Genomic DNA, 23158 nt, shown 5'->3' with positions numbered 1-23158 from the left:
AAATGGGGAACTATTTGGAACCATGTTCCTCTCTAAGGTGGAAACTGGGCTCCCTCGTAGACTTAGAGGGTGCCCACCCCAGCAGTCATATAGGTAATGGGGTAACCCCTCTAACTAACACACCTGCCTCTAGAAGGGAAGGGTCTAATAGTATCCTGGTTGTTTAACACCCTTACATGCTTTGGTCATAGTGATTGCAGCAACTAAGTAGTTAAACACAGGGAGTGAATTCCCTCTCTACTCAATTGGCTTCTCTAACTGGAGAACCATTTGAAACCACGTTCCTTGTTAAGGTGGAAACTGGGCAAACTGGTGCCCACCCCAGCAGTCATATAGATAATGGGGTAACCCCTCTAACTAACGCACCTCTAACCTGCCTCTTGGAGGGGAACGCCTAATAGTTGTGCTAAGGTGAAATACCTTGGGACCGGAGCTGCCATCCCAAACTCTCAGTCTCTTTGTACCCAACTGTCTCCTCCAACGTATTGTTGGAGGAGACATTTGGGTACAGAGCGAGAATACTTCCACTGTTTAACCATTTAGATGCTGCAATCACTATGACCAAAGCATCTAAGGGGGTTAAGCAAGCAGGATTAGAATGACCTTTAATCTCATCCATTGAAGCCTCCAAACCATCAGCCTCTCTGTACACTAATTGACTCCTCCATCGTGCTGTTGAAGGAGACAATTGGGTACAGAGGGAAAACTCTTCCACAGTTTAACCATTTAGATGCTGCAATCGCTATGGCCAAAGCATCTTAGGGGGTTAAACAAGCAGGATCAGAATGAATTTTAATCTCATCCTTTGAAGCTGCTAAACCATCAACCTCTCTGTACTCAACTGTCTCTTTCATCGTGTTGAGGTACAGAGGGAGAACACTTCCACTGTTTAACCATTTAGATGCTGCAATAACTATGACCAAAGCATCTAAAGGGGTTAAGCAAACAGGATCAGAATGACCTTTATTATCACCCATTGAAGCAGCCAAACCATCAGCCTCTCTGTATCCAACTGTCTCCTTCATCGTGTTGTTGGAGTAGACAGTTGGGTACAGAGGGAGAACACTTCCACTGTTTAACCATTTACATACTGCAATCACTATGACCAAAGCATCTAAGGGGGTTAAACCACTAGGATGAGAATGACCTTTAATCTCATCCATTGAAGCTGCCAAACCATCAGCCTCTCTGTACTCAACTGTCTCCTCCATCGTGTTGATGGAGGAGGAGACAGTTGAGTACATAGGGTGAACACTTCCACTGTTTAACCATTTAGATGCTGCAGTCACTATGACCAAAGCATCTAATGGGCTTAAACAGCCAGGATCAGAATGATCTTTAATCTCATCCATTGAACATGGTGAACTATGGAATTTTACAATTGGTTCGTGCTGTAGATAACAAGGTGCTCCGTAACGGAGACTTTGCCATTTACCGCCCCCTGAAGTGTACGATGACTTGATAAGACTTTTTCCCAATTTTGTCGTAAAAATAGGGCAGATGTTAATACGTGACAATCCCTATGGGAATAATGATGACATGCAGCAATGTTTGAGGAATTGTCCGGTCTTTTCTTCACGAGTATGCCATTTGGGTATACAGCTCCAACGCAAAGCTATGTGTCACCATGCAGTGTGTTCCTGGAGGGCAAGAGATTAACCCACGACTGGAGCATCAGAATAAAACTGTCTGGAAAGGAGGATATTCCCTTCAATCACTCCCGTCCCAGTTCTTTTACCGAGGAATCGAATGTACCGCAAATTGGATCGGTCATAGGGAACTCTAACGTTGACTTTATGCAAAAAAATACGTGGCCGACAGTGACTGGAAGAAATAAGTGAGCTCTGCTACATCTGCAGCTCACTTTCCTCGGTACCAATCACACTATAAAAAGTCAATGAGTTCATAAGAGAGAGAAAAAAAAAGGAAATGCAAGAACAAAGGGATTTTTTGGAGGCGCAGTCAGTTTTAAGTTTAGCCTTTGACCGGTTGATAAGTTCCACACCACACACTCCGGAGTGAAGAAAAGAAAATCGTGGAGGTAGGAGGGGGAAAGGCATCATGAAGGGCCGGTAATTTCTTCCACATTGCTGTCTTCAGTACTTGAAACACTCTATAACTTTGTAAGCAGCTGCAGAGAATAAAGCGGCATTAGGAGGCACGGGCGGAAAAAGGAGGTCTCACTGCGCTCTGTGTACAGGTACATCCGGTCCCGGGAAAGCTGGGTGCCCTTCCTACAGATTGGCTTGCACCCCCTGCTGTATGGCTGTAAAATTAAGGTCTCCAACCTATTGCAAAACTACAAACCCCAGCATGCCCTGATACCAGCAGAATCTTAGGGCTTGCTGGGAGTCGTAGTCTTTGCCATAAGCTCTAATCACAACTTTTTTGGAAACATTAAATTTTACTGTTACTGAGAATTTTTATTTTTTTTATTTTTCAGACCGTTGCCCTTTTAACTCTTTCATTCTGGTTTCCGTCCTCGCTTCCTCCTCTCGTTACGTTCCGCTGTTCTGACAATAGAATGTGACTCACCGTATAAATAAACGGAATAGTGCGGTATTTAGCGCATTACTAAATAAAGCCGCCTTCAGGGGGGTACAAACGTATGACCTTCATCACTCTACTGTCACATTACATACACATCACATCAGTCACATTACACATATACACATACATCACTCATCCCCCCTTACCTCACACTGCCTGACTCCTGTCAGCCCGCATCATTGCCTCATCCACACACGTGTGCGCGCACAGATGTAGCAGAGCCGAAGGTCCACTATGTAACTCTCAACTCATTTTTATGAGTTTAGAAAATATATCTATCATTTTATTTCTTACTTTCTTTCCTACTTTTTTTCCTTTATTCCTTGCTTCTTTCTTCTTTTTTTCTTTCCTTCCTTCTTTCTTTCCTTCTTTCTTTCTTTCCTTGCTCCTTTCTCTCCTTTTTTCCTTTTTTGTTTCCTTCTTTGCTTCTTTCCTTCTTTCCTTCCTTATTTCTTTATTTCCTTCCTTTCTTCTTTCCTTCCTTCTTTCCTTCTTTCTTTCCTTCCTCCTTTCTCTCCTTTTTTCCGTCTTTTTTTCCTTCTTTGCTTCTTTCCTTCCTTCCTTCCTTTCTTATTTCATTTCTTTCCTTTCTTCATTCCTTCCTTTCTTATTTCCTTCCTTCATTCTTTCCTTCTATCCTTCTTTCCTTCATTCTTTCCTTTCTTTTTTCCTTCCTTTCTTTTTTCCTTCCTTCTTTCCTTCCTTCTTTTTTTCATTCCTTCCTTCTTTCCTTCCTCCTTTCTCTCCTTTTTTCCGTCTTTGTTTCCTTCTTTGCTTCTTTCCTTCCTTCCGTCCTTTCTTCTTTCATTCCTTCCTTCCTTCCTTATTTCCATATTTCCTTCCTTTCTTATTTACTTCTTTCCTTCCTTCTTTCTTTCCTTACTCCTTTCTCTCCTTTTTTCCGTCTTTGTTTCCTTCTTTGCTTCTTTCCTTCCTTCCTTTCTTCTTTCATTTATTCTTTCCTTCCTTCATTCCTTCCTTCATTCCTTCCTTCTTTCTTTCTTTCCTTCATTCTTTCCTTCTATCCTTTTTTAATTCATTCCTTCCTTTCTTTTTTCCTTCCTTCTTTCCTTACTTCTTTCTTTCCTTCTTTGCTTCTTTCCTTTCTTCTTTCCTTCCTCTTTCCCTCTTTCTTTCCCTCTTTCCTTCCCTCTTTTCTTCCTTCTTTCTTTCCTTTTTTCTATCCTTCCTTCCTTCCTTCTTTCCTTCTTTTTCTTTCTTTCTATCCCTTTCCTTCCTTCTTTCCCTCCTTGTTTCTTTCCTTCCTTCTTTCCTTACGTCTTTCCTTCCCTCTTTCCTGTTTTCCTCCCTTTCCTTCTTTCTTTCTTTTCCCTAACCATCTCCTTATCCAAGCAAAATCTCCTTTTTATAGATCAATCTTTATATCTATCAGTGATCTTCCTTCCTTCCTTCTACCTATCCATTTATCAAAGAATACAGTGGTACGTTGCACATGTCCAACAAATCTGTCCATATAACCCCCCTCTAACTCAAGATCCCTGATAACCCCCTCTAAATCAAGATCTGGGATAACCCCCCTCTAAATCATGATCCGGGATAACCCCCCTCTAAATCAAGATTCGGGATAACCCCCCTCTAAATCACGATCCGGGATAACCCCCCTCTAAATCACAATCCGGGATAACCCCCCTCTAAATCACAATCCGGGATAACCCCCCTCTAAATCACGATCCGGGATAACCCCCCTCTAAATCACGATCCGGGATAACCCCCCTCTAAATCACGATCCGGGATAACCCCCCTCTAAATCAAGATTCGGGATAACCCCCTTCTAAATCACGATCCGGGATAACTTACCTGTATATCACGATCTGCTAACAATGCACTGATCTCTGGCGATCAGATGTAATCATCAGGGGAAGCTGCAGACTTTTTTCTACAGTGGCCACTACAGGAGAAACGAGGTATTACATGTTGCTCATATCAATCCCTTTAAGCGCAAAACCTGAAAATTTATGACAACCTTCCCCAGTAATTTGTATGTTGGTGCTATACAAAGTGTATATATATATATATATATATATATATATATATATGTACTTTATATAGCGCCATCATACAAATTTTTCATATATATATATATATATATATATATATATATATATACTGTATATATATATATATATATATATAAATATATATATATATATTTATATATGTATATATATATATATACATATATATATATATATATATATATATATATATATATATATATATGTAAAAATATATATACATAATTTATATGCTTTGCAAATTAGTACCTCTTCCTGGAAAAATGTACCCGTCGCGGAGGTCTGTTCCACACTCTCAACACCTTCCTGCATTATATAACATCTTTAGGCCTTGACTTTTTTCTTTTTTTTTTTTCTTTTTTTTTTTAAAGATTATTTGCTTTTAGTGGCCATTTGCCGGGAACTTTTCCCACATATAATTCTCAGCTCCCGTCCAAGTCGAATGAAGTCATGGAATATCCTGTCCTGCGGAACGTAGTGTCATAGCTAATGAAGCAATTTACCAGAGCTGTGTGCTCTTAAAAAAAAAAAAAATTGCAAATTTGATATACCGTGTATATATATATATATTTTTTTTTTTTATAAAAAGACATAAAGCTAAAGAAGTCCCGTTGATTTAAGCATAATTTCATTTCATTAAGTACATCCATCCTTCTGGCTTTTGGAAATTAGCAATTTCCTAAGATGATTCATTTCGGGACTAAATTGAGCATTCAGCTCGCTTTCCAAGTTTTTTTTTCTTTTTTTTTTTTTTTTAAATATTTTAGATTTTTTTTTATTTTTTTCGCTCACTTCTTCCTTTCATTTAATGACTCGGAGTGCAAAAAAAAAAAAAAGTGACTTGGAGCTAATGAAGAATTGTTGTCTCTGGGCGAGGGGCCCCCCTTCTCGTCCGCCCGGTCTACCCTGATTTTTTTTTGTTTCCCCTGTAGCCTTGATCGGAAACAGCTGGCTTTTGTTTAAAAAGCTGTTTTGTGAAAAATGTCTAAATCTCGAGCAGCAGAGCTGAGATCATCAGTAAAGCAGGTGCTCAGGAACAGGCTGGAATGCGTGCCGAGCGTTCACGGCTTAATGGGAAACTTTCACGGAGTAACACAGACGCGGTATACGATACGGCTGCATTTACGTAACTGTGGACGAATGGTCGCCATTTACACATGTAGCTTTTTTTCCTTTTTTTTTTTTTAAATTTTAGGACTGTAATTATTTGCAAAAATGGCTTTTTTTGCAAAGCTTTTTCCAATATTGCGGCAAAGGTTCTGCACCACGTGAACACATGTTTCACCATTTTCCAATGTTGCGTCTGACTTCCAGAAAAAAACCTGCTAGGGATGTCAAAGCTAGACAGGCAAAATATTGTCTGGTGGCAGGTTCGGGGCTACAGCACATTGGGGAGACCACCCTGCCCAAATTTTAATTTTTCGTTTCCAGGGATGTGCATTGCATGTAAGAAGCAGGCTCCAAAGCTTGGACTGCTTAATAGAGCATGGGTGCCAGCTGTGTTATACAGCAGACACCTGCCTCTAACAGCCGCGACCAGAGCTAGCTCTGATCACAGCAGTTTCACTGTTGCAATTGGAGCTAGCTCTGGTCACTGCTGTTAGAGGCAGGCATCTACTGTATAACACAGCTGACACCCAGGCTCTGTTGAGCAGGCCAGGCTTTAATTTTTAGTTTCCGGGAATGTGCATTGCATGTAAGAAGCAGACTCCGGAGCTTGGTCTGCTCCATAGAGCGTGGGTGCCAGCTGTGTTATACAGCAGATACCTGCCTCTAACAGCAGCAACTAGAGCTAGCTCTGATCGCAGCATTTTAACCTCTTAGATGCATATGTCAATCAACCCGGTGAATCCAGGCAGGTTCTGGGGCTACAGATCCTGGGGGAGACTACTCTGCCCAAGATTTAATGTTTAGTTTACGGGGATTTGCATTGTATGTAAAAAGTGGGCTCCGGAGCTTGGTCTGCTTCAATAGAGCGTAGGAGCCAGCTGTGTTATACAGTAGCCACCTGCCTCTAACAGCAGCGACCAGAGCTAGCTCCGATCGCAGCAGTTAACTGCTGCGATCGGAGCTAGCTCTGGTTGCTTTCTGATAGAGGCAGATGTCTACTGTATAACACAGCTGGCACCCAGGCTCTATTGAGCAGGCCTGGCTCCTGACACTGCTTCTAAGCCACTTTCAATCTTCACAGCTGCATTTAAAAGACTGGAAATGGGAGTTGTCCTTTCTGATGCGAATGGGCGAACCCAGGCAGGTTCTGGGGCTACAGAACTTGGGAGAGACCACCCTGCCCAAATTTTCATTTTTAGTTTCCGGGGATGTGCATTGTATGTAAGAAGCAGGCTCAGGAGCCTAATCTGCTCAATAGAGCATGGGTGTCAGCTGTGTTGTACAGCAGACACCTGCCTCTAACAGCAGCAACTAGAGCTAGCTCTGATCGCAGCATTTTAACCTCTTAGATGCGAATGTCAATCAACCCAGTGAATTCAGGCAGGCTTTGGGGCTCCGGAACCTGGGGGAGACCACCTTGCTCAAATTTTAATTTTTAGTTTCCGGGGATGTGCATTGTATGTAAGAAGCTTTGTCTGCTCAATAGAGTGTGGGTGCCAGCTGTGTTATACAGCAGGCACCTGTTTCTAATACCAACAACCAGACCTAGTTCTGATCACAGCATTTTAACCTCTTAAATGCCTCTGCAAATCGACCCAGTGAATCTAGGCAGGTTCTGGGGCTACAGATCAGGGGGAGACCACTCTGCCCAAGATTTAATTTTTAGTTTACGGAGATGTGCATTGTATGTAAAAAGTGGGCTCTGGAGCTTGGTCTGCTCAATAGAGCGTGGGTGCCAGCTGTGTTATACAGTAGACACCTGCCTCTAACAGCAGCGACCAGAGCTAGCTCTGATCACAGCAGTTTAACTGCTGCGATCGGAGCTAGCTCTGGTTGCTGCTGTTAGAGGCAGACGTCTACTGTATTACGCAGCTGGCACCCAGGCTCTGTTGAGCAGACCTGGCTCCTCCTGATACTGCTTCTAAGCCACTTTCAATCTTCATAGCTGAATTTAAGAGACTGGAAACGGGAGTTGTCCTTTGTGATGCGAATGGGTGAATCCAGGCAGGTTCTGGGGCTACACAACTTGGAAGAGACCACTCTGCTCAAATTTTCATTTTTAGTTTCCAGGGATGTGCATTGCATGTGAGAAGCAGGCTCAGGACCCTGCTCTGCTCAATAGATTGCAGGTGCCAGCTGTGTTATACAGCAGACACCTGCCTCTAACAGCAGCAACCAGAGCTAGCTCTGATCGCAGCATTTTAACCTCTTAGATGCCTTTGTCAATCGACCTGGTGAATCCAGGCAGGTTCTGGGGCTACAGAACTTGGGAGAGACCACCCTACCCAAGTTTTAAACTTTTATTACCTGGGGATTTGCATTGTATATAAGAAGCGAGCTCAGGAGCCTAGTCTGCTCAATAGAGTGTTGGTGCCAGCTGTGTCATACAGCAGACACCTGCCTCTAACAGTAGTGACTAGAGCTAGCTCCTATCGCAGCAGTTGAACCTCTTAGATACCGCTTTCAATCGCAACAGCTGAATTTAAAAGGCTGGAAACGGGAGAAGTTGTTATTTCCAATACGACCCGGCAAACCCAGGCAGGTTGTCGGGCTACGGCACCTGGAGAGACGAACCTGCCCCAGTTTTGTTAGTTTCCGGGGATGTGCATTGCATGTAAGAAGCAGGCTCAGGAGCTTGATCTGCTCAATAAAGCTCGGGTGCCAGCTGTGTTACACAACAGACACCTGTCTCTAACAGCAGTGACCAAAGCTAGCTCTGATTGCAGCAGTTTAACCACTTAGATGCGACTTTCAATTGCGACTGCACAATTTAATAGGCAGGAAACGGGAGCAGTTGTCGTTTCGCCACACAACATGACACAACACATGTTTCTATGCTTGTAGTTGGTTTCATAGGAGATACCAGAGAGAACCAATGGACATAAGTTGTCACTGTTTATGTGTAGCCCAGGGTTATGGGGTATAACTGGGGAAATGTCACTTTGGTGGCCGTTGCCCAGTTACGGTCCCTGGGTGCAAGGGGTAATAAAAGAAAGTTTATCACGTGACACAACTTGCGGGTTGCGGCTATGTGGATGGAGTCGCCGCTTCACAGTTCTCACTACTGGGGTTGGTGTTAGTGGCAGCCTGGATGTTAGGCCCTCCGCAAGTAGGGCCGGGTTCCAGAGGATAGGTGATATAAATGGGTGTAGAAAGAAGGTAGGCCACACAAGGGATTGTAGTGTAACTGGTTCCTTTACTCACGGTAAACTGGAAACTGGTCACCCGGGGCCGGCTGGTCTCAACCGCAGGTCCCCTTAGTCCCAGTGCCGGGTTAGTGACCTGGTGGCTTTTTTCCCCTGCACCTGTCTCTGGTTGGTGGGTGTGTGGCGCCCCTGACCTGGTCAGGCACCACTGAGTACTGCACCCATGCTGGGTCAGTACAAACAGGTAATCCCAAAGGCTGACTGGGGTGTGTTTACACATACACTTAGTAACCAGGACACACACACAGCTTAGAGGGGACCCCTGGGCAGACCCAGGGAGGGGGCGTAGCCCTCACATCCCAGCTAGTGGTGGGTTGTGGGACTGGAGTTGTGCAGTGGCAGTCAAAAGAGTAGGAGTGGAGCAGCCGCATCTGGAGGGTAGAGCAGAGGAGCAGGACCCTGTCAGACTCTGCACCTGTAGTGGCTGCGCTCACCACGCTCGGGTCCGGCGCTGCTGCGGCTGCTGCTCAGTGGCTCGAGCGGTGGGCCGGATCCGGGGACTCGAGCGGCGCTCCTCGCCCGTGAGTGAAAGGGGTGTTTTGTTGGTGTTTGGGATGTCGGTTTGTGACGCCACCCACGGTGTGTGGTGAGGTTGGGGCACCACCGCTGCTCTGTACGGGGATCCTGGGAGCGGTGACAGGGAGCAGCTGGGATGTTTCTCCTCCCCTCCGTGGGTAGGGGGATTTTGGTAGTCCTGGGGCCCGGAGTTGTTGTCTGATGGATTGCGGGGCTTGGCCAGGTGCAGGATCGCGGGGCAGCGCAGTGCCAGACGGCACGGTGGTACTTACTCAGCCAGTAATGCACACGGAGTCTCTGGTAAAACAAACGGCTGGATGGACGAGTCCCACAGACGGCTGCGACGGTCACTCCCGGTAGGTTGGCGGTAACTCTCTCCCTGCACCGGTGTTATGTTCTCGGCCCCGATGGCTTCCCACCAGTAACCCGCTCCCCAGCGGTGTGTTTGCCGGAGGAGCACCTTTTGCCCGCAGGCGCTGGCCCTGGGAACTCTAGCTGTGGCGGTAGCTGTATTTCCCTTCATGGTTAAGCGGTTGCCTTCAGTCCGGTCTTTATTGCTGGGAAACCCCGGAGGTTCCCGTCGCTGACGGATTTGACCGGTTTAACGGCGACTCCTAGCCTGGTCGGGGTCCGTAGGCCCTGCCGGATGGTGCTGGCTTCTCTTCGCTCCCCGATCCGGTACTGGCGGGCCACCGCCCGTCCCCGGTCCTTATGGTTGTGCGTCAATCGGCCTCTCCTGCAGATGGTCACCACCGTCTGCCAACCTTGCTGTTTCTGTGCCCGGGCCACGTACCCGGACACGGTCAGTCAGTTCCTCCACTAACACTTCCCTCTCACACTCTACTCTCCTCTCTGATCTGAACTCCACTCCTTCCTTCTCCCGCCCCCAGGACTGTGAACTCCTCGGTGGGAGGAGCCAACCGCCTGGCTCCGCCCCACCTGGTGTGGACATCAGCCCCTGGAGGGAGGCAACAAGGATTTGTGTCTGACTTCGATGTTCCTAACCGGGATGTGGGGTGTTTTGTTGCAGTACCTGTGACGTCCTGGCTTGTCCAGGGCGCCACAGCTGCTGGCGGGGGAGAACCTTACCACTGGGTCAGACTGAAAGACACCCGAAGAGAGAGAGCAGTAAGGAGTTGAGTACGAGGACTCCTGGTAATGAATGCACACACGGGGAAACAGGTTCCCAGAGCAGAAATCTATTTATTGGAGCTGCTAAATCCTGCAGATGGTGGGACTAGAGGTACCATGCCAACCAACACAGAACCCGCAGCATCAGCAGCAACGAGGGGGTCCATAAGGAGGATCGAGCCTGGAGCCATCTTATCCTTGGTCCACGCTGTGAGCAAACAGGTCAGAAAGGGGAGAAAGGCAGCAGCGGCTTCCCTGGATGAATCCCACGATATACTTCAAGTCAGGGGTGATCCGAAACAAAGGTGCTGGAAGGCGAGTCAGCAGTCACCCCTATATCAGCCTGAAGGATACCTGGTTCCACCTGGTTCATCATAGCATCGCCCGGGTTGGCTCACTCTACCAGCAAAAAGTGAGTAAAAACCCTGAAAGACATTGCTGCCTGTGTGTGAGTTCTTCTACGACCTGTACACTTCAGCCCCTGGGGCCAGCCTCACTCTCGGGAGGCCACAACACCAGACTGCATCTACCATCAGCCCCAGTCGCTCCCTAAACTGCAGTGGCGATCACCCCTGACCGCAATTACCGAGAGTGGCATCACGATTCCCATAGAAGTTTACCTGACAAACCAGTTGCCAGAAGATCCCCAGCACGTGAAGTCCCTGAAGACCCTGAGGCGAACTGCACATAATGGGGCTTCACAGGTGCCCGTGGCTTGGAGCGTCTGGGGTCCCCTCCCAGGTAGTCTCTAAACGGTAGTCCGTATGATGGTAGAGTGAACCCTGTGGGTTGGAGTCTCTGGTCCCATTCCCCGGTTCTCCCGTTGCTACTATGTCCCGAATTTTACGGTCAGTGAGGTCCTGGATGGTCCCCTCACTGTGCAGATTTTTTCAGGTCTGCCTGGAGCGTTTGCCTGACCTAGGGTCCTGTACCCCATCGGTGCTATGGTTCAGGGAGTACTCCATCGTACTCCACCGGCAACCACACGCCTGGGCCCTCAGGTCACTGTTACACTCTCCTGTCAGTACGGTCATGTCCATCTCCTCTCACTTCCACTTATTGACCGTCTGATCCCTCCCCGCTGGTTGTCGTCTAGTGGACTGGATCAGCTCAACCCCAAGGTGGCCATCTGCTGGGTCCAACCCTAGCCTGTCACCAGTCCTTGGAAATGGGGAAAAACAGGGATTAAAATGAATGTTTAGCTGTTACCAGCACTGGTCTTCTGGGTCCCTGGGGGTAGGCCCTGCATCCTGGTGGGGATGCAGTACCTTGTAGCTCCCTGATGGCTTCAGGGGCGCTACATTTACTCCGGTGGTCAGGTGGGCATTTCTCTTGACACCAGGGTCTCACTCCGCACACACGGACCCAACATGGCCGGAACAAGTACCATAAGATATATAGTGTGTCTGAGTGGGAAAAATCCATCTCAGGATGTAATAGAGCAGACCTCCGGGAGGAAGCACAGGCCGCACATTCGTGCTTGCTTCTTTCTTCTAGGTCTGACAATTTCTGGCAGTTTCTAACCAAGTGGGAATGAAGGGAAAAAAAAAATAATAATTTCACTGCCCTGAAAGAAAATCTGTTATGGAAGCCGGTCCTTCATATCACATCAGTATCCGCCGCTGCCAAAGAAAACTTCCTGTGCAGAAGCCTCCTGTGCGCGCCACGTGATGGAGAAGTCATGGATTAGCTGAACTTACTTCCTCCAAACGAGCGTGTGGGGAAGGGGGCTCGAAACACAGACCGAGCCCTCACACCACTGCGGACTACAAGTCTCAGAACACCATCCACAGCCACTTAAATCAGATCTATCACCTGATTTCACAATATAATAAATCTCAGACCTGATGAAGCTGATGTACTTACGTTGAAAATTCCATGTTAGAATGCCTGTATAATCATGGTATTAAGATTTTATGATTTTAGAGCAGGAGCTGAACTCATCAAATGCTCCTTTTTAGACAGGAAAACTGTTAAAAAGGATCATACAGTAATTCTGTGACATGGAGACCTATACCATAAACATCATCCCATGCAACTTCAAGTGAATCTATCACCAGATTTCACAATATAATCCTCATATGATAGTAAATAGATCTCAGACCTGATGAAGCTGATGTACTTACGTTGTAAACTCCAGGTTAGATTGACTGTATAATCATGGTATTAAGATTTTATGATTTTAGAGCAGGAGCTGGACTCATCCAAACTTTGAAAGAGCACCATAAAGCCATTATGACATAGAGACGTATACCATGAACATCATCCCATGCAACTTAAAGAGGATTTGTCACCAGATTTCACAATATAAACCTTTTATGGTATTAGATAGGTCTCAGACCTGATGAAGCTGATGTACTTACGTTGAAAACTGCACTCGAGAATAGCTATTTAATCATTATATTAAGATTTTATGATTTTAGAGCAGGGGCTGGACTCATCAAATGCTCCTTTTTAGACAGGAAAACTGTTAAAATGGATCATAGATCCATTCTGACATGGAAACATATACCATGAACATCATCCCGTGCAGCTTAAAGTGGATCTACCACCAGATTTCACAATATAACCCTCATATGATATTAAATAGATCTCAGATCTGATGAAGCTGATGTACTTACGTTGAAAACTCCATGCTAGAATGGCTGTATAATCATTATATTAAGATTTTATGATTTTAGAGCAGGGGCTGGACTCATCAAATGCGCCTTTTTAGACAGGAAAACTGTTAAAATGGATCATAGATCCATTCTGACTTGGAGACCTATACCATGAACATCATCCCGTGCAGCTTAAAGAGGATCTGTCACCAGATTTCACAATATAAACCTCCTAGAAAGCTAAATACATCTCAGACCTGATGATACTGGTGTACTTACTTTCTAAATCCCTTTAAGAATAGCTGCATAATGCTTTTTGAAATGAAAAAGAAAAATAGCGAAAAAATGTTGCCTATTTTTTTTATTCCTATAGGTTATGCCCAATATTTAGGACTATGGTCCCACATGTTGTTCATTCATACTTTTTAACAGTTGGAGTCCAGTTCCAACGCTGAACGGACTCATAAAATGCTCATCTTTCCCTCATGATTATGAAGCCATTCTAGCATGGATTTTCAAAGTAAGTAAACCAGTCTCATCAGGTCTAATAAATTTATTGAATAATATATGCAATTTGTATTTTGAAATCTGATGATACTGGTGTACTTACTTTTTAAATCTATTTTTCTTTATTTATCTTTTTCTTTCATTCCTATAGTCTTATTGGGTGATACCCAATATTTGGGACTATGGTGCCACGTGTTGTTCATTCTTCTGGTTCTTTTCTAATGTGTTTTGAAAGCTGGAGTCCTGTTCTAACGCTGAATGGACTCGTTAAATGCTCATCTTCCTCTTATGATTATACAGCCATTCTAGCACGGATTTTCATAGTAAGTAAACCAGCTTCATCAGGTCAAAGAAATCTATTTATTAATATATGCAGTTTCTATGTGAAATTTGATGATACTGGTGTACTTACTTTCTAAATCTATCTTGCTTGATTTATCTACTCTTTTTTCTTTTCTATAGTGTTATTGGGTTACGCCAAATATTTACCCAATATATGTTGTTCATTCTTCTGGTTATTTTCTACACTATAGGGCTTTAACATTGAACGGACTCATAAAATGCTCATCTTCCCCTCATGATTATAAAGCCATCTCTAGTACAGATTTTCATAGTAAGTAAACCAGTCTCATCAGGTCTAAGAAATCTATTTAATAATATATGTGGTGTGTGTTGTGAAATCTGGTGACGGGTTCTCTTTAAGAAACTGGACTCGTTAAAGTCTCATCTTCCCCTTATGATTATACAGCCATTATAGCACAGATTGTCAAAGTAAGTAAACCAGTCTCATCAGGTCTAAGAAATGTATTTAATAATATATGCGGTTTGCATTGTGATTAGTGACGGGTTCTCTTTAAGAAAATGGACTTGTAAAATGCTCATCTTCCGCTCATGATTATACAGCCATTATAGCCCAGATTTTCAAAGTAAGTAACCCAGTCTCATCAGGTCTAATAAATTTATTTAATAATATATGCGGTTTGTATTGTGATTAGTGATGGGTTGTCTTTAAGAAAATTGACTTGTAAAATGCTCATCTTCATCTCATGATTATAAAGCCATTCTAGGATGGATTTTCAATGTAAGTAAACCAGTCTCATCAGGTCTAATAAATTTATTTAATAACATATGCGGTTTGTATTGTGATTAGTGATGGGTTGTCTTTAAGAAAATTGACTTGTAAAATGCTCATCTTCATCTCATGATTATAAAGCCATTCTAGCATGGATTTTCAATGTAAGTAAACCAGTCTCATCAGGTCTAATAAATTTATTTAATAACATATGCGGTTTGTATTGTGATTAGTGACGGGTTTTATTTAAGAAAATGGACTTGTAAAATGCTCACCTTCCTCTTATGATTATAAAGCCATTCTAGCATGGATTTTCAATGTAAGTAAACCAGTCTCATCAGGTCTAATAAATCTATTTAATAATATATGCATTTTGAAATCTGGTGACGGATTCTTTTTTAGAAAATAGGTAAATATAAGCCCTTTATAGGGGCGTAGCAGTAGTGTGTACGGGGGTTTCAGTGGTGCCCTGGTGGAGGGTGTCAAAAGCAGCTATGCCCAATAGCATTAATGACACATGGAAGCCATACTTGTAACTCCCCAAACCCGGCTGCAATGTTTTTGGGCAGGATTTATGCAAAATCTGCCCCCTTCAGAAGCTGTCTACAATAGGTAAAATCTCTATTTTTACCATTGCACATTTCCAGGAGGAATAACAGAGGGACTTCACTTTCTTCTCCAGATTTCCAGGAGGAATAACAGAAGGACAACATAGAGTTTTATGAAAATACAAATATTTACTAAAACTGTCAGATCAGGATGGATCACAGCTAGAAATCCACACAGCTGGTGCACAGCGCCGACTGACATTCTGGGATCTGTAGTTCTTCAAGAAGCCTCCCTCCATCTCGCATACTCTGTATATTTTTGTTGTTGTTGTCTTTAATACTTCAACATCCTGGAAAGCGGCTTAATGAGATTTTATTTATTTTTTTCTAAAGTGTTCAACTCTTTTTTTTTTTTTTTTCCTCCTTCGGATTTAATGCCACTTTTAATGTCATTTTTTATTAAATCTCCTCTTTTCTTTTTTTTTTTTTTCCTTTTTGTTGCTTTTGATCTTATTTATAGCAAAGCCACTTGACATATGGAAGCTATTATTATATAGGATGGAGATGAAAGGCTTCGTTGCATAGGGAATAATTTAGACCAACAATACGCTCGTCTGAACCCGGACTGTTTATCCGGCTGGAACATTGCCTTTTTTTTTAGTAGTGCATTGTACAAACACATTCTTTTATCCGGATATTTGAATAAATTGGTGTGGATTGTAATCCTGTACAGATGTAGCAGAGCTGGTGTTGTCATTTAGTAGTTTTAGGCTTCCCCCATTGATCAGGAAGGCACAGAAAATAAGGGACACCTTCCTCTGTTCCCCTTCATGTGAGTGAACCCCTTGTGGGAGGGGCATAGCTAGGAAGAGGCGGGATTAGCATATTCTAGACCAGATAGTGCTTCAAGAAGCTGCCTACCAGTCACAAAAAAATCTACCTGAGCCATATACCATATTTATTGAAACACATATCATTATACACACACATATGTGTATATACAGTATATATAATATATATATATATATATATATATATATATATATATATATATATATATATATATATATATATATATTAGCTGTAGTACCCGGTGTTGCCCGGGAGAGTAACTGTCTCTCTGTCTCTGTCTGTCTCTGTCTTTCTGTCTGTCTCTTTCTGTGTGTCTGTCTCTTTCTGTCTGTGTGTCTGTCTCTGTTTGTCTGGCTCTTTGTGTCTGTCTCTCTGTCTGTTTATTTCTGTCCCTTTCCCTTTCTGTCCCTGTCTGTGTGTCTGTCTCTATCCATGTCTGTCTGTCTGTGTCTATCTCCCTGTCTGTCTCTGTATCAAGGTCTCTGGCTGTGTCTCTCTATCTCTCTCTCTGTTTGTCTCTATTTCTGTATCTGTCTCTCTCTATCTCTGTGTCTGTCTGTCAGTCTCTTTCACCATCTGTCTCTTTCCCCATCTGTCTCTCTACCGTCTGTCTCTTTTCCGTCCGTCTCTTCCACCGTCTGTCTCGTTCCAGGTCTGTCTCTTTCCCTGTCTGTCTCTTTCCCCATCTGTCTTTGTCTCTTTCACCATCTGTCTCTTTCTCTTTCTCCATCCGTCTCTGTCTCTAACCCTGTTTTTGTCTCTTTCCCTGTCTTTCTCTTTCCCTGTCTGTCTGTCTCTTTCCCTGACTGCCTCTTACTCTGTCTGTGCCTATGTCTGTCTGTCTCTTAACCTGTCTCCCTCTCTCTTTCTGTGCCTGTCTCTTTTTCTGTCTCTCTCTATCCATCTCCCCACCAATATCTTATTCCCTCACACATAAGCTTCTTATACTAACAATTTATTTTGTTCCTATAGCAACCAATCACAGCTGCTATTAATAACCTGTAGCTAACAGCTCCATTCACTTTAATGGAGGCAGGTTTTTTGGAGAGTAACTGTAAAGCGCGGGGTTACATTTTCGAGACAAAACATAGTCTACGACGCTCCCTGGGTCACATGGAGTCTCTGTGCAAAAATTCGTGATTGTAAATGCGATGGTGCGGATTCCTTTAGCGGACATACACATACACACACACACATACACTCAGCTTTATATATTACGGTGTATATATATATATATATATATATATATATATATATACTGTGTATATATATATATATATATATACATATAGTGATACATTTAGCTCAGCTACATCTACAACTTCAGCCTGCTGTATCTGACAAATTCAGCTCTGCTACCACATTTTAGCTTTTTTCCTCTACATTTAATCCATTTGGCTTTGATGTACAGTATCTGGTAACGTCAGCTCTGTTGAGACCCTTATACTCAACTTTGGTACATACAACAAACTGAGCCCTGCTGCATCTGACTTGCCCTGGCCATATTATATTTGATGCTCGACCCTGATCATTACACATGATTAATTCACCGTGGCACATCTGATATATATATATATATACATATATATATATATATCTGCACCATAACATGTTCCTCCCTGCTTTAGTTAACAAATTTAGCTCTGCTACATTGATATACCAAGCTCTGCTACATCTGATCCACCTTTAATGTGGGACATTTGGAGCTTTATCTTACTGACAAATTCAGCTCTGCTACATCTCATCCACCGTTAATACTGAACATTTGGCGCTTTATCTTACTGACAAATTCATCTCTGTTGCATCTGAACCAAAATTACTATGGTACATTTGACACTTGGGCCTGTTCATATGACAAATTCAGCTCTGCTACATGAGATCCAGCTTAGTATGGTACACTGGACACTTGGTCCTGCCGCACATGATACATTCGGCTCAACTACTTCTGAGATATTTGCCTGTACTGTGTATGACAAACTCAGCTCTGCAGTATTTTATACCCAGATTTTTTACATCAGACACAACTTTGCTACAGTATCTTGGACACTCAGCCCTACAATACCCGACAGATTCAGCTCTGCTACATTTGACCTGGCTTAAATTAATACCAATAACACTTGGGCCTTTTGCATGTGGCAGATTCAGCTCTGCTACATTTTTGTACTCCAATCTGCTATAATAAATTTAATGATTTAGTATTTAGTTCTGCTGGAGAACATCTGACAAAATCAGCTCTGCTGTATCTTGGTATGAAGTGCACATTTATCTCCAAATTAGACCTTGTCCCATCTCTGTGGTGATATGGATACAGAGGATCATTTAGCAGAGGAGGAACGTCCTTAAAGGGATTTTGTCATCAGAAAATCTATTGATTTAATTGGATTTTTCTGTTACTCTTTTTTTTATAATTTTTTTTATTTTTTTTAGATATATCACAATCCATATTAAAAAAATAAATAAGAAAAAATAAATAAAAAAGGAAGCCTTGTAATTCTCACACCGGCCACTGGGGTTTTTTTTAGACAGCAACTTCCTGTTGTTTTAGGAAACAACACATGTACATAGCCACAATGACCCTATCTTATGTATTGAAGCATCTAATGAGCATGTGCATAGGTCATTGTGAAGGCAGAGGGAGGAGGTGAGCTGTGACATCGCCTATTGTGATCAGCTGTGTATAGAGGTGCTTGTTACCTGTCATTCTGATCCTGCCAGTGATGGTAAACTGTTCCTGAAAAGATAGGAAGTATGAGAGTTAAAAAAGCCCTGTGGCCGGTGTTAAAATTGCAAGATTATTATTTTTTATTTTTCTTACAATAAAGATCGAGGTATGAAAAAACGAAACTTGCAAAATAAAAAAAATAAAAAATTAAATAAACATAAAATAAATAATAAAAAAAAATAAAAAAAAGAAGTGATAGGTAGAGGAAGCCACAGGACGGGGACGAGAGGAGAGAAGCCGTCTCTGTAGTGAGCGCCCATCTGCGAGATATAGTGATATCTGAATGACCATTTCCCGCAGATTGTAAAGAGGCACGGCATCTAATCATGGGGAGAAATGAGCCCCCTCCCCACCATGTCAGGAGAGATATTGGTAAGATAATTGGAAGTTACAGGTAGAAATCTTCATCCGCCGTGTGTAACTGGTATTACATGTGGAGAATATAATACCGCAACCTGGAATCTGCATCATAGGAGGGTAATAAAGGAGTGTAAGTACAACTAACATACCGAGGAATGGGGGGAGTAAGAAGAATGACAGATAACAGAGAGAAACAGAGGGAAAAGAATGACAGAGAGAAAGAGGGAAACAGAGGGAAAATAATGACAGAGGAATGAGAAAGAAAGCTAGAGAGCAGGATGGAAAAGATAAGGAAGGAAGAGAGAAGGAAGTAAAGAAAAAAAGAGAGAAAGAAAGAAACAGAGGGAGAAAGAGATGAAAAACAATGACTTAGAGAGGAATGAGAAAGAAAGAGAGAAGGAAGCAAAGAAAAAAGAGAGATATGAGAAAGAATGTGTTAGGAATGAGAAAGAATGAAAAAGAACGATAGAGAGAAGGAAAGAAAAGAAGAGCAAAAGTAAGAAAGAGAGAAGTAAAGAAAGAGGAAGAAGGAAAGAAAAAGAGAGAAAGAAAGACAGAGAAGGAAGGAAAGAGAAAAAGAGAGAGAAAAAGAGAAAGGTAAGGAAGAAGGAAAGAGAGAAAGTGAGAGACAGAGAAGGAAGGAAAGAGAAAAAGAGAGAGAAAAGGAGAAAGGTAAGAAAGAAGGAAAGAGAGAAAGAAAGACAGAGAAGGAAGGGAAGAGAAAAAGAGAGAGAAAAAGAGAAAGGTAAGGAAGAAGGAAAGAGAGAAAGTGAGAGACAGAGAAGGAAGGAAAGAGAAAAAGAGAGAGAAAAGGAGAAAGGTAAGGAAGAAGGAAAGCGAGAAAGTGAGAGACAGAGAAGGAAGGAAAGAGAAAAAGAGAGAGAAAAGGAGAAAGGTAAGGAAGAAGGAAAGAGAGAAAGAAAGACAGAGAAGGAAGGAAAGAGAAAAAGAGAGAGAAAAGGAGAAAGGTAAGGAAGAAGGAAAGAGAGAAAGTGAGAGACAGAGAAGGAAGGAAAGAGAAAAAGAGAGAGAAAAGGAGAAAGGTAAGGAAGAAGGAAAGAGAGAAAGTGAGAGACAGAGAAGGAAGTAGAGAAAAAGAGAGAAAAAGAGGTAAGAAAGAAGGAAAGAGAGAAAGAAAGACAGAGAACGAAGGAAAGAGAAAAAGAGAGAGAAAAGGAGAAAGGTAAGGAAGAAGGAAAGAGCGAAAGAGAGAGACAGAGAAAAAAGGAAAGAGAAAAAGAGAGGTAAGAAAGAAGGAAAGAGAGAGACAGAAGGAAGGAAAGAGAAAAAGAGAGGTAAGAAAGAAGGAAAGAGAGAGACAGAAGGAAGGAAAGAGAAAAAGAGAGGTAAGAAAGAAGGAAAGAGAGAAAGAAAGAGACAGAGAAAAGGAAGGAGAGAGAGAAAGAAGAAAAGAAAACAAGAGTGAAAGAGATTAAATAGAATGAGTTAGAGAGGAATAAGAAAGAACAATAGAGACAAGGAAAGAAAAGAAGAGCGAAAGAAAATAAGAAAGAGAAATAAAAAAGACAGAGTAACAAGTAAAGAAAGAGAGAAAGAAGGAAAGAGACAAAGAAAGAAAAAAGAGAAAGACAGCGAGAAGGAAGAAAAGAGAGAAGGGAAGAGAATAGAGATATAAGAGATGACAAAGAATGCGTTATAGAGGACTGAGAAAAAACGATAGAGAGAAGGAAATACAAGGAGAATGAAAGAAAGTAAGAAAGAGAAATAAACAAAAGACAGAAACAAGAAAAGAAGGAAAGAGAGACAGCGAGGAGGAAGGAAAGAGAAAGAGAGAAAGAAAGAGACAAAAGGATAAAATAGATGAAAAAGAATGCATTAGAGCGGAATGAGAAAGAAAGAAAAAGAGAATGAGTGAAGGAAAGAAAGAACAGCAAAAAGAAAGAAGTAAGGTATAAACGTAAGAGAGTAAAAAGATAGAATGAGGAAGACGGAAAGAAGGATAAAGAAAGAAACAGAAGGATGGAAAGAAAAAGAAAGAGAGGACGGAAAGAAAAAAGAGAGAGAATGAAGTGAGAAAAAAAGAAACAAAAAAGGAAAGAAAGAGTGAAGCAAAGAAAGAAAAAAAGAGCGAAAGAAAGAAGGAAATTCTAAAAGAAAGAGAAAAAAAGAAAGCAAGAGAAAGAAAGAAGGAAAGAAAAAAGAGAAAGAAAGAGAAAATGAAGGAAAAAGAGAGAAAGAAAGTGAGGAAGAAATAAAGAAACAAAGAAGGAAAGTAAGAGAGAAAGAAAAACATAGAAGGGGAGATAAATAAAAGATGAGAAAGAAAAAAATAAAGAAAAATAAAAAGGCTATTAAGAAAAAGGGAGTGAGTGAAAGAAACAAACAAGAGAGTGAAAGAGAGGGTGAAAGAAAAAATAAGAACGTTGATGAGAGGCGGGGTAGAGAGGAAGAGATTAAGAAAGCAAGAAGGTAAAGGATAGACAGTGTAAAGTAAAATAGAGAAAAGGAAAAGGAGAGCAAGAAAAATATGGAAAAAAGAAAAGAAAATAAAGGGAAAAGAAAGAAAAAAAATAGAAGTATCAAGGAGACAGAAAGATGTAGAGGGAAAGATGAAGAAATAACGAAAAGTTATAAAAAGAATGGATAAAAAAAAGAAAGAGAAGAGTTATAAAAAAAGAAGGTACAAAAGGATTGAAAGAACGAAAGATCAAGAAGGGGATTGAGACAAAGGAAAGGATTGAGGGAAAAGAAAGGGGGGGGGAGAAAGAAGGTTAGATGGAGTAGAAAAAAATCCATTCTTGCAGAGTTTTAGACATATTACTCCAATTTACAAAGTGATTGTGGGTAGAGCAGGTGGACCTGTCCGGGGGACTCTGCTCCATCCGCCGGATCAGCAGTCGGGGAGCTCGCCAAACTCTTACATTCTCATCCATTTTGTGGCTCAGACTTGGCCATTAAAGTCTATGTGGATCCGTGCAACATACATGACTGTACTTTGTACCTCACAGTTCCATCCAAGTTTTATCCGTTTTAACTGATCCCCTAATTAAAGTCAATGGATAAATACACCATGTGCAGAATTATTAGGCAAGTTGTATTTTATAGGATTTTTTTATTATTGTTCAACAACTATGTTCTCAATCAACCCAAAAGACTCATAAACATCAAAGCTTCATATTTTTGGAAAAAATAGTGACCAATATAGCCCCCTTTCTTTATGGTGATACTCAACAGCCGACTATCCATATATTCTGTCATTGCTTGATCTGTTTACGATCAACATTGCGTGCAGCAGCCACCACAGCCTCCAGACACTGTTCCAAGAGATGAACTGTTTTCCCTCCCTGTAGATCTCACATTTTATGAGGGACCACAGGTTCTCTATGGGGTTCAGATCAGGTGAACAAGGGGGCCATGTCATTATTTTTTCATCATGTTCTTCTGTCAACTCTACTGTCTTGTCAATTAAGTAATTCATGTTATTATTTAAGTTGTGCTGCTGTGATACCATAATTTCCCACAGGATCAATAAAGTGTATCGTTTCGTATCGCATCTTTTAGACCTTTACTGGCCAGCCACGCTGTGGAGTAGTTGGATGCATGTAATGGAGCATTGTCCTGCATGAAAATCATGGTTTTTTTGAACGATACTAACTTCTTCCTGTACCACTGCTTGAAGAAGTTGTCTTCCAGAAACTGGCAGTAGGTCTGGGAGTTGAGCTTCACTCCATCCTCAACCCTAAAAGGTCCCACAAGTTCATCTTTGATGATCCCAGCCCATACCAGTCCCCACCTCCACCTTGCTGGCGTCTGAGTCGGAGTGGAGCTCTCTGCCCTTTACTGATCCAGCCTCTGGCCCATCCATCTGGCCCATCAAGAGTCACTCTCATTTCATCAGTCCATAAAACCTTTGAAAAATCAGTCTTAAGATATTTCTTGGCCCAGTCTTGACGTTTTATCTCATGTTTCTTGTTCAGAGGTGGTGGT

At 42.2% G+C, this 23158-nt stretch overlaps 1 protein-coding gene across 1 annotated transcript in view; it reads left to right on the top strand.

Annotated features, from left to right (window-relative positions):
• TCF4 (transcription factor 4) overlaps window positions 1-23158 on the top strand; it is a 633301-nt gene that overhangs the window by 587429 nt on the left and 22714 nt on the right. The window lies entirely within an intron of this gene.

The sequence above is a fragment of the Anomaloglossus baeobatrachus genome, chromosome 1 (genome assembly GCF_048569485.1).
Source record: "Anomaloglossus baeobatrachus isolate aAnoBae1 chromosome 1, aAnoBae1.hap1, whole genome shotgun sequence".
Classification (NCBI taxonomy): domain Eukaryota; kingdom Metazoa; phylum Chordata; class Amphibia; order Anura; family Aromobatidae; genus Anomaloglossus; species Anomaloglossus baeobatrachus.
Note: the sequence above shows the minus strand (reverse complement) of the source record. Positions and strands in the feature narration are given on the sequence as shown.